Source organism: Lissotriton vulgaris, chromosome 7, assembly GCF_964263255.1.
Source record: "Lissotriton vulgaris chromosome 7, aLisVul1.2, whole genome shotgun sequence".
Taxonomy (NCBI): Eukaryota; Metazoa; Chordata; class Amphibia; order Caudata; family Salamandridae; genus Lissotriton; species Lissotriton vulgaris.
This window is the reverse complement of record NC_141695.1, coordinates 376,824,992-376,837,999: the sequence shown is the minus strand read 5'-3', so window position 1 is coordinate 376,837,999 and position 13,008 is coordinate 376,824,992. Positions and strand designations below refer to the sequence as shown.

General features: G+C 41.4%; 1 protein-coding gene across 1 annotated transcript in view; it reads right to left on the bottom strand.

Annotated features, from left to right (window-relative positions):
• Positions 1 to 13,008, bottom strand: part of SYT5 (synaptotagmin 5) — a 535,210-nt gene that overhangs the window by 134,264 nt on the left and 387,938 nt on the right. The gene's annotated exons all lie outside the window — the stretch shown is intronic.

The window sequence follows — 13,008 nt, the reverse complement described above, 5'->3', positions numbered from 1 at the left end:
CTAGGTAGTTTCCCCCAAGGAAGACGCTGCAGCCACTGTGTAGTTTGAACAATTATTTATTTCCAACTTTCCCTAAAGAGCGCCGAGCCGTTGCTGCTCGTACTCGGCTCTTCGCGCCAATGCACGTGATGCACGCGCAGCCCCAACATGGCCGCCGGCACGTCACGTCGCCGACGTGACGTGCAACCACAAGACTGCGCCACTACAACTCCCGCACCAACAAAGACCCAGAAACTGCAATAGACCTGAAGGAAATAACAAGGAAGGAAGCTATTCACATCATTGTGCTATGTTAATACTCCTATACCAAAAAAGATAGAACAAAAATGGCAATTAAATGCTAAACATTCTAAGGCAAAAGAGAAGCATAATGATTGCCCGCACAATCCAACGGGTGCTATGAATCCGCTTTTTAAACTATAATTCTAGCAGCCCCCACTGCTGACTCAGACATTATCTTGCTCAAGGGTTCCTTTGCCACAAACATACATTTTAAACCGACATTTCCCATGAAGATATTGGGTATTACATACATCATTATGAGTTCACAGCTTACAAAATGGCTTCTGAGAAGGTTGGACCCTCTAAACGAGTGTAAAGAGAGAGCAATTGCATAAGGGCATTGGCCTGTTGCCAGTTTAGGGATTTCCCCGGCAGCGAGGGCCTCTGAAAGGCTGGCAGTACTTGGACAGTGCCAATTGCATTTCAAATTCTACCTTACATGCAATAGACCCTATCTAAACCCTACTGACCTATCAAAGACACCAGAATGTCGACTGCATCCCTCAGTTTCCCATTGATCAGTCTGATACGACACAGATAGAACTTCCCTTGCTTCTCCGTGCTGCAGCGGCTCCCCTCGGAGTCTCCGCCTCCACCACTCTCAGCCGCATTGATTTAGGCGGCGCGCCTACAAGCTGTCAGCTGGAAGGAGCTGATGGGCAGTCTGCCAATATGAGCTGGAGGTGTTCTCAGCAGTGGATTAAGGACACTTAGCTGTAAGTGAGAAGTAACCCACAACCAGGTAACCATGTCGAGGGCTGTAGGACACAGTAAGTCAATGATGGAGCTCAGGCCAGAGATCACGTCTAGTCATACGCATGGGACTGCAGTGTAGAGCTGTTAGAAACCACTGGGCTCAAGTCAAGGGGGAGTATACTTGGTACATGGAACGAGGAGCTCTAGGGAGACCCTAAGGCCGAAAAGAAGTCTTTACAAGAGGCTTAGGTGGGCTACCTCATGAATACCAGAGCAAGGCACAATTTGTTCATAAACAGTGCATGCCAAGACCCCCAGGACACAAATCATATGTTATGTTCTGCAGAGCACATAACTATAATCCCAACAATATTCGGACAAACCTTCCGTGTGCTTACAGGCATACTGTCTACCTGGAGTAGATGTCAACGTGGCTTTGCCATCAGGATCAGCTGTAGTGTTAGTTGGAGCAGACTAGAAAGCCGCTGCCTGGAATATAAGGTATTTGGAGCGCTCTCAGAGGGATCTCTCTCTCCACTGGGATTCCCACCAGTGCAGAGAATGGTGCATCTGGGACCCTCTGTGGCATAGGTAGATACGCTCAAACCTCACCAGGCACATATGAGGCTACATGCGGCACAAGATCACAAATCACACAGCACCTACACTCAGGGCACAAGGGGTAGAAGGCCATGCCCGTAAGGCACTTGCTGACATCGATAACTGGAGGCGGCTGCTCAAAACAGATGAGGAGATCCCCTTTGGATGTGAGGCTCGGCCATTCAACTGGTAATCTAATACAATGGTAAAGGAGCTTGTAACAACATTATGAAAATTGATTTGTAACAACTATCTGATTGAAGGACAGCTGCAAAAGTTACATCATATTCTGATTGTTGTTAAGGGATACAATAGAACAACACATGTTACCCTGATGTACGATGTAAATGCTGAAAACTCAATAAAAAGCTATTATGTTCCTAGAATGGCTGTTGAGCAATCAGGGATTATAAATCCAATTAAAGAACGTATGTCTTACAAGACAACAGTATTTCAGTTTTAAAAAGAGTTTCTTACTTTACAAATTGTCATGTTCATTGAGCAACAGTCTAACATTGAAAACCCTCCCTGAATTATTGACTGTTAAGATGCAATCCTAATCATGATCCCGCAGGATGCTGTTACATTTCAGGCGTAATGTGTTTAGTTATGGAGACTACATATGCAGAATAGCGTCAAGCTCAGATATACCCCTATGTGGAGAAGTGTGTCCAGTTCTTGAGATTACAGCAGGGGTAATGTATGTATCCACCTCTGAATTGTGTATCTGGAGCTTCGGGTTAAAAACCTAAGACAAAAAAACCTTTGTCAATAATATTCCGTACAACCTTGACATTTAGTTGATCACTGGTGTGTCACTCTATGATCACTACACCGTTCGTGGGAGTCCCCAGATATGGCTGTCCATGGTGATGCCTCCAGGCATTTGTTGCTTTCCTCATACCAGGAGGCTGATGCCTGAAAGTTTATGGTTTCATCAGTAGGTCTATTTAATTTTGACAAGTGGGCTGAGGTTGGAGGAGCATTCTTGTAAGGAGGGTCTCAAACCTGGTTAGGTGACACATCTGGAATAATGTCCTTAATGCCCTTAATCTGAAAGAATATGCCATTTGACAGCACATTTGTTCTATCTGCTTCTGTAAACCACGTGTCATGGTTGAGCTAACCAAAGCAAGCATTGAGTATAACACAAGTCAATGAGGAGAGAATGCATTTAAAAATGTACACAATGGAGCATATTGAATGGATGTTGAAAAAGTTACGTATATTCTTTTCTGAACATTTTTTGATATTTGTTCAATTCTGTTATGAGAAATACAAACACGGTGTACATAACTCAATAAAGAGGAAAGACAAGATACATTCATATACCTGTTAGATATGAAGGTGTACAGTTAGACTGAAGTATACAAAATCACTGGCTAGGGACCTTGAACCCCAGTGGTATGACCAACATGTTTACCTATTCCATTACTGGTTATAGTGTGGAATGAGAAAAGATTGAGTAAATTACCTTGATAGTTTTAATGCAGGAATAGTATTTTTAAACATATTGTGTTGCAATGATAACCATGTGCTTTCCCAGTCAGCATCAGCAAACTAGCCTTATGCAACTATTTGTGGGCATTCGTTCTAATTCTCAGGGTACCATAACCTCAGTAGAAGCCTCAGAATCGAAAAGAGCTACTGTGGGATAAGCATGAACATTTGAAACTTTTCTGCTCCTCTGTGTGTAAGTTACTGCAGAATTCTTCATAATGGAGGATTATACCTTCAATGGTGTTAAACTATTTTTCTTCTGAGTTACACACATTAGGTAGTGCTTTCTCTGTTTTCTAGTCAATAGGCTAAAAGCCTATCTGTTTTTGGTCTTTTTCATACAGGCACATGCATCAACCTTTTTTTACGAGCGCAAACGGTGCGATTCGCAAAAATCTGCCGTTTGCGCCAGCAAAAAGGGCTTCTGCGATGCATCAAACTGCAAGGTTCTTGCAATTTAAGGAATTGCAAATTGTGATTCCTTAAATGCAATGCATGATGAAATCGCAAATAGCGATTTCGCTAATAGGGGTTGCAATTACCAGCAATTTGAACTTGATGGTAATTTGCAAAAACTAAAGTGCATTTTTCGAAGTTGTAGGTTACACACACATGCCCTTGGGGCATGCGCAACATGTGTGTACAGATCAATTTCAGGGGTGCAACAGGGTGTCCTTTTGACACCCTTGCACTCTTGAAATTGCATGCGCAATTTGCAAATACCTATTGGGTACTCGCAAATTGGGCATGCAATTTCCCATTCATTCTTATGGGCCTGTAGACCCATAGGAATGAATGGGAAGGCATTCCTTAATTGCGAGTCACAATTTGCGAGTCGCAATTAAGGAATGTTTGGGAATCGCTAATTTTATAGCGATTCCTACATGCATAGGCTTATGCAATTCCTTATTTCGATTCCGTAATAATCGTAATTATGGAATCACAAAAGCCTACATTAATGCGTGCCCCATAGCATCTTCCCTAAGGTATTTTACCAGAATATTGAGCTTTAAATATCGTTTTCCAAATGTATCATAGACAGAATATTGATCACCAATATTTATGTATATATATATATATATGAATGACTACAATGCGGAGGCAATGAAACAACTTAGCGACAAAGATTGTTATCGATGCATAGCTCCAACCGTCATTGTAGGCATAAAGGAGAAATATCATAAATCACTTTATGAATGGATAAGTGCCGATTTGATTACTAAACCGGAATTTGAATATTTGAAAACTGATTACCCAGTGACACCCCAACTTTATCTAATCCCAAAAATCCACACGAACGCCACAAATCCACCAGGGAGGCCAATCATCGCAGCCATTGGGGGTCTGTTTGAAAGTACATAACGATTTATTGATTTTGTCCTACAGCCATTAGTTTGTGAACTTCCATCACACATCTAGGACACTGGCAACTTCCTGACTAAAATTGACGATGTTAATTGGAATGATGACTGTGTGTTAATGACCCTTGACGTCAACTCGTTATACACGAGCTTCAGACAAAGGGATGGGCTCAATGCCCTACAACATTATTTGAATAAGAGACCGATCAACTTACAGGAACATTCACTAATGTTGTTGCATATGACAGAATGGTGCCTTGACAACAATGTATTTATCTTTGACAAATTGTTTTACAAACAGCTACATGGCATAGCCATGGGCACTTGCTTCGCCCTCAGCTATGCTAATTTGCATATGGGCTGGTGGGAGGAGCAATACTCATGACGACACAACAAACGGCTATGACTGAAAATGTGGACATTTATGTCCGTTACATAGATGATATATTCATTCTATGGCATGGAACAATAGACAGTGCCGAACAATTTGCCAAAAAACTCAATAACAACAAATTAAACCTGTCATTCACCAGTCACACCGGCAAAACCTGTATTCAGTTTCTAGATATAGAAATGTATATAGAAAACAATTGTTTACAGACCGGAACATACAGAAAAAGCACATCAGAATATGCAATGCTACACGCTCACAGTTTCCACCACAACAGTGTCAAGGGAGGTATCCCCTACGCAGAGTGTCTTAGAATGAGACGTAACAGTACCACAGAAGAAGGATTAAGGAAATCCACCAATGAGCTCTTTAGCAGACTACAGAGGAGGGGGTACAAAACTGAAACTCTAGCCAAACCTAAAACCAGAAGTTAGCTAGTAACAAGAGAAGACCTCTTGTTTAAAGACAAAGAACAAACTAAAAGTAATGCAGCAGGTACACCTAGACTCATCACAGGGTTCAATGCCTACCACACCACAGTCAGAAAAATAGTCTACAGACATTGGAACACTGTTCGTAGTGATCCTTAATTGGGACCCACCTGCCCCAAAGTTCCAGCCATCAGTTTTAGAAGAGCAAAGTCTATGCACCAGGAATTGGTATGCAATGCACCTTCAGTAGTAAAAAGCCATAATTGGTTACAGTCACCTAAAGGCTTCACTAAGTGCAGTAGATACAAGGCCTGTAGACATGGTACCAACATGAAATCTGTCATCATACCTTTCAGACAAACATCATACATAATCCGTGGTAGCTACAATTGCAATACAGATTTTGCTGTATACATTTTGCAATGCACGTGCTCTAAGATCTATGTAGGCAGCCCCATCCATCAGGTTCATGTTCGCATCCTACAGCACCTAAGGGCTATTGCGAATGATGACCAGACATACCCAGTGGTACGCCACATTCATTCTTGCCATGGAGGTAAGTCCCAGGACCTCTCCTACTTTGTCATTGACAATGTCCCCAAAAATACAAGGGGAGGTAACCGACAACTGGCATTACGGAGATTGGAATCAAGATATATAATTCTCCTCAACTCCAAAATCCCGCAAGGGATGATGCCAAAGAAGCGCTGAATGTCCACCTGTGATCCCTCAGTCGGAGACTCATGCCTCTCCTCTGCTACCCATTCCTCACAGCGTAAAAGTTCTCACACCTTATTCATTGTTTTTATCACATCATTATCCCTAAACTTTTTATTTTTCAATTTAATTTTATCTTTTCCCTCTCGTACCACAATACACTTTGAGCCCCGAACGGGTTCAGTTTAGATATAGTTTTTGTTTCCCTATTGTAGACATCTATTTGGTACCGCAAGCTCACTTGGATAGGACAGTCCCTGCGGTGTGATAGCGCTTTTCCCTTCTATTCCTTTTCATTTAGTATCCGCACATCCCATGGTAGAAGCCCTATGGCCTTTCACTCCCATTCTAGGAGCAGACATTCGGAACCGTAAGACATTACCTTAGAACCGCATCTCGGGCCAAGGGGGAGTTGCTACATCTGCTTCAGGAACGACATTTAGCGCGTTACCACAGTAGCAGACTGCTTTGTAAATCCCTGATGTAGCAATTGTCATTTACAGTTTCCCTTCGTATGTGCGTAACTTACTTACATGATTATGTAATATATTTCCATTACAGAAGGGAGGCAACACATGAACTACCTGTGTCACATCTATTTCCATGACCGGTATCACACACGAGTTTACGTCTACTCGAGATGTAAGGACGTAGGTAGAATAGATATATTTCATTTGAACTACACATGAGTGATTAATCCAATACTTACTGTATTATTAGGGGAACACAAATGCCTTATATATTATTTTGCTGTTTGTGTAACTTTTCCTCCCTGTGTTTCAATTTTTGCACTGTCATATCTCATAGTCGCTGAGGAGCTTCTATGTCTATGTGTCACACGCATACTCGGCTTACCTGTAGCCGCTCGGGGTGCCCCCACGTCTCCTGCCGACACGACCCTTCTCAAGATTATAGGTCAAGCCCGGCTCCGGTAGCAGGAACGAGAGTTACGGTGTCCTGCACGAGGAGAGCGTAGCACAAGGGAATCTGAATTACAGTTCCCATGAGGCATAGCGGAAGTCCCGCGATTGCCTCATGGGAATGAACCATGATCTGGACGCAGGAGGAGTTCAAAAGAATCTCCGATGCCAGACACAGAGCTGATTATTCTCCTTAGTCACAGCGCGCTGCGCTGACAGCCCTGTTTGATTCATCCTGGTACATGCACCACTTGTTACGAGACATTAGGAGTGCACCATAATTGCTGAGCACGCACATTTTGTTTGGGAAATCAAGTGAATAACTTTGGCCAGCCGGGGTTTGGAGTGCTTCTAACTTCGACCTGTTGGACCATACCTGGAACTTTATTACCGCTGAACTTCTAGCACCAGGGAGTGTGGAGAGGTGTGGCTCACTGTGGAGAGGTGTGGCTCACTGGTTAGAGGCGGCAGACCCGAGTGCAGAGAACGGCCCGGGACCAGGGTTCGATTCCCGACGCGGCAGGGTCTTGGACCAGGATCAGCGGACTGATAATTCTCGCATCGGTGCCTACTCCGACCAGGGAGCACACTCGGCAACTCTGGGCATTAGCTTGCCTCATCTCCACAACGGCCCCACACAAACGCCGGGGATGCCTGGTTTCACCTTGGAGACCCCCAGGAGGGACTATCTCACAGGGAAAGCCAGGACGGGTTCCCCAGCGGTCTATAGCGCTACGAGGCCTCCGGGTAGCAGTGCGCTTTACAAGACACAACAATTTACAACAATTTACAATTAGGTGTTTAGGAAACATCCACAGGAGACAGACTATTGCGCACAATTTGTATGGCATACAAAAGATACCTATGATTTCAAAACAGTGAACCAAAAGAAGTATTTTGTGTGATTGTTGTTTTTGTATCCTAACAGGGGGTTCAAGAGGCGGCCTTCTGCTCTTCCCCTGTGAAGCAGGCACTACCAGGCCTCATGGTGTGTATTGTACAGTTGTGAATGAGTGTATATTAATAATTGTTATGAGTCATTTAATGCTTCTTATGGCTCGGGTGATTATTGCGCCTTCGGCTTTCTTACCCCTTTCCCTAGCGCAATTCCCCCTTTTCCTGCCAGCCTAAAAGATTAGGTTATTTGAATACAGTCATTCCTTGGAATACGGACAGTTAATTATTTTACAGGCACGCAAGGCTCTATAGACAGAAAGAAGGTGAGCTGCATAAAATCTGTATTCACCTGTGTTGTTTTTTCTTACAGATCTCCCTCCCTGCAGTCCTCTTCCTTTCCTTCCCCCGCTTGATCATCCCACTCACCTGTGTGACTATAGTATTCAGGGTTGGGACTATCGAGAGGTGGACCCCTTTTTGGCATCGAACCGTTCCGGAGGAATCATCGAGCTGACACTATGAAATGTTATGGTCTCCATGGTAACCAAGAATATGTGTGTATATATATATATATATATATATATATATATATATATATATATATATATATATATATATATATATATATATATAAATATATAACGAACCACCAGCCTGCTGCACACTCGAGCGGGTGCTCTTCCAAGCGGGGGTGTACCTGCTGAACAAATGACTGCTCCCAAACTTCCTCCACGTTCAGTACGAACAAGGAAACAGCACTCACAGGGGGGTTATCGGTGCCAACGTTTTTTTATTAGCAACCCAGCGCAGACATATATATATATATATATCATCCACAAAGTGATCCTTCTCACAGCGTGCTCTGGCAGTGGGTGCTTGGCGTGGGAGCCGGATCCTGGCTCCTAAATTCAATTTTGAAAGCAAGTATGCACAGCACTCCAGAGTGAAAGTCTTTAACTTGTTTATTCAAAAACGACCCCCAACCAACGCGTTTCAGCCTACTCGGCTTTGCTCACGGTTAGTGAGTTTTCTCTTTCCTCACTATTTAAGCCTAGTCAGCCATTATGGGGCATTCTGGGCATTGTAGTGATTAACAATTCGATAGTCAAAATGATATTAAAACAAAAAAGAAAGAATTCTATTTCCATTCACTGTCCTTGCGTGGAGGTTTTTTCAAACATTCGATGTGTTTTTGCAATTCTGTTAACATTATTTAATATGGTTTGTCATTTTGAAGTAAATACACTTTAACTTGTTTGTCTCGTTTCTCCGAGTATAGTACTCGTGAATGTTCATTTTTAATACTACATATCTGTGTAAAAGTTGTAATAAAGTATAGTACTAGAAGTTCACTTTGCATTTCATTTTTACAGAATTGGAGTTATAACAGGTATTTTTTCACAGGTCAACAATGCTTTCAGGTTTCCCAAAGTTACTTCTTAACAGTTCAGATCTTATTCTAAGTGTGTATAAAGTTCCTCATCATAATTCATCCCTCTCGTGGTCTTGGTTTTGAGTCTTACGATATATTTAGATTCCATCTGACAGAGTTTTCTAGTTCTATTTCCACCTCGTTCATTCAAAGTGACTGTTTTCATGCCATAATAGCACATTGATCTCCAATCTCCTTTCTGGCATAGCATCATATGTTTAGCGGTTGCATACGATAGGTCTTCGTTTTTCACCGCTCTGATATGTTCAAGGATGCGTTTGCGCAGAGTGCAGGTTGTGCTTCCTATGTATTTGCTTCCACAATTGCATTTGATATTATATATCACATACTGTGATATGCATGTGATCTTCTCGTTTATAACAATTGTGTTCCCATTTGGTTCCCTGATGGACCTTTTGTTTTTACCAATTTTGCACGCCTTGCAGGAGTTGCATTTATAGAATCCATTCTGTTGATTTGATAACCGATTGTTGTCTGCTTGTTGTGAAAAGTGGCTTTTTACCAACATGTCCTTCACTGATTTGGTTTTTAGATAGGTTACCGTAGGTTTAGACCCTAATAGTTTTCCTATGTCTGGATCTTTTTCAATCAAATGCCAGTATTTTTTCAATTTTCCCATGATTTTGCCACTTTCTTTACTGTATGTTGTGATGAAGCGTGGTCTTGGTTCTTCAGTTTTTGTCTTTATTTTTGGTATCAGGATTTCTTTTTTCGATCTATTCTTCTTTTGCATTTTTTTAAGATATGGTCTTTGTATCCTCTTGCTTTTAATCTTTCCATGGACTCCTCAATCTTATTTTCCGCATCCTCAGTTTTTGAACAATTCCGCTTCATTCTCATGAATTCCCCATATGGGATGCTGGCAATTAGTGGCTTCGGGTGGAAACTTGTCCCATGCAGTATGCTGTTGGTAGATGTTTCTTTTCGATAGAGTGTGGAATGTATTGTATCATTTTCTATATAGATCAACGTATCAAGAAAGGCAATCTGTGTTCTGCTCATATTGCATGTAAATGATAGACCTATCTGGTTGTTGTTCAATTTTTGAAAATAGCTCTTGAACTCTTGTTACGCGCCGTTCCAGATTAGAAAAAGTCATCAATATAGCGGACCCATAGTATTGTTTTATACAGATATTCTTGATTTTCTGTGTCCCAAGCCACCAATTTTTCCCACCATCCCATTGTTATATTGGCGTAGTTGGGAGAAAATGATATTCCCATGACTGTTCCACAGTTTTGCTGAAATAATGCTTTGTTAAAATAAAAAATATTGTTTTTTAGGCAAATTTCGATCATGGTTAGCAACATACGTGTGTGTTTCATTTCTGTGATTTTTCTTTGTTGCAAAAAATATTTACAGGCTTGTAATCCTATTGCATGTTGGATAGATGTGTATAATGATACCACATGGATGGTTATTAGCAACAATTGATCATTCCATGTGACTCCATTCAGTATCCTGAAAAAATCCCCCGTGTCTTGGATGTAGGAACTCATGCTCTGTGCAATTGGAGCTAGATATTGGTCCACATACTTAGAGAGAATTTCATACAGGGAATCACATGAAGATACAATCGGTCTCCCTGATGGTTGGTGGAGAGTCTTATGCACTTTTGGTAGGAAATAAATTGTGGGGATTACCGGAAAGTCTTTAGTTAGAAATTTTAGTTCATCATCATCAATCAATTTTTCATTGTACCATTTTATCAGATTAGAGGTTAAATCCATTGTCATTTTGTTTATTGGATTATTATGTAATTTCTGATAGTTGTCTGTATTGTCAAGTTGTCTGTATGCTTCTTGTAGGTAATCCACAGTATTTAACAAGACAATATTGCCCCCTTTGTCTGCGGGTTTATTTGTTAGCTCTTTATTTTCCATTAGATGTTCAATGGCTTCCCGCTCTTTCTTATTGAGGTTTTCTTTTCGATTTTCATTTCTGGTGTTGGTCATTTTTTACAATTCTTCTATTATTGCCTCACTGAATTGATCAATTCTATTGCCAGGGGGCAATATCGGGCAGAATTTTGATTTCTTTTTTAGGCCACTTTTAACTTTTTGATTGGTATCAATTTCTAGATGTTCCAGTACCTCCTCTTCTGTCATCTCATCATCCTCCAGATTGTATAATAAATCAAATCTTGTGCTTGGTCAATACTGATTTTTGGTTCAATTTCAGTTTCTTCTTTTGATACCAATAGTTCTGGAGATGCTCCTTTGTTTTTGTTTGCATGGATTTTGTCCAACTTTAATTTTCTGATGTATCTGTATAGATCAATCCGTGCTTCCGTGTAATTAAAGTGGCTTTCCGGGCAGAATGATAGCCCTTTATTCAATGCACTTTCTTCATCCATTGTTAAAATGTGTTTTGATAAGTTAATGATCAGGTTTTTATTTACTTGCGATTGCGTAGTGGATAATGTCTTTGGGCGTTTTGATCGTCTAATTTTTCTGGTGCTGGGGACGATTTTTCCCCTCTTCCTCGGCCTCTTTCTGCATTTCTGCCACATCCTCTCCCTCGTGACATTGTTTGATCCATGTACATCAAGTGCATTTCCTCTAAAAAATTCACCTTGGGAATATCACTTGTTCCATTTGATGTTTCAGGTTCACTTACTTCCGAGTCACTTGCACTTGTACTGTTTGGTGTTGGCTTTTGCATTGGATAATCTTCTTCAATTTATCAAATTGCTTTGCAAAGGTTAGTATTCAACCATGTTTATAATCCAGTTCGTCCCTCTTAAATTTGCGTTTTTTCCGTTCTTGAATTTCAGTTTCATATTTATCCAGTCTCACCTCCATTTCTTTGCGCATTTTTACTGCATCTGTTTGATCAGTATGGTCTCGCACTTTGGTTTCTATTTCCTCAATTTGTGTGGTTAAATCCGTTAGGTCAATCTTGGCATGTTTAATTAGTATGCACATCATATTTATTGAGCATTCAGTGTTATTATCTGCCCATTCTTGTAACAGCGCGAATTTTGTTTCAGGATGCGTCGGCATAGTGAAAATGCGCAATCCTTGAGGAATTCTTTCAACTTCAATATAATTTTCTAACGCCAAAATCTCCTAACTTTTATTTATTTCCTTCCGATATAATTTCTCTAGTTGGTTAAACAATTGCTTGAATGTGCTTTCCGTTGTTTTTTCAGTGTTTGGTTTCTCATTACCAGATTCATTGCTATTTGTGGTTGCCTGAAACAATGTTGCCGCTGTGACTATACGTTTTCCTCTCCGTTCCTCCATTTTCTATGGGCAGTTACTCGCTCTCTTTGTGTTCGTTTGTAACAATTATAATGCTTTTAGCAAGGTTGCTTCCACTCCCGCCTGCTAGTTTAAGGAACCGATCGTAAAGTATATGTGTTCGGTATGCTTCCCCTTAATCCTGCATTGGCCACTTCAAATTAAATGCTTACAATCTTTCTGCAATTGCAACTCACCTCGAGACACTTCCCGTGCGGGCGGCGTCCTCCGACCCCGTCCGATGGTACTTTCAAACCGAGGTGAGTTTCATTCCTTCGATGTATTCCGGATGCATTTCCTTGGGCGCCGCTGTAGTTTCATAAATCATCCACAAAGTGAGCCTTCTCACAGCGCGCTCTAGCAGTGGGTGCTTGGCGTGGGAGCCGGATCCTGGCTCCGAAATTCAATTTTGAAAGCAAGTATGCACAGCACTCCTGAGTGAAAGTCTTTAACTTGTTTATTCAAAAACGAACCCAACCCTCGCGTGTCAGCCTACTCGGCTTTGCTCACGGTTA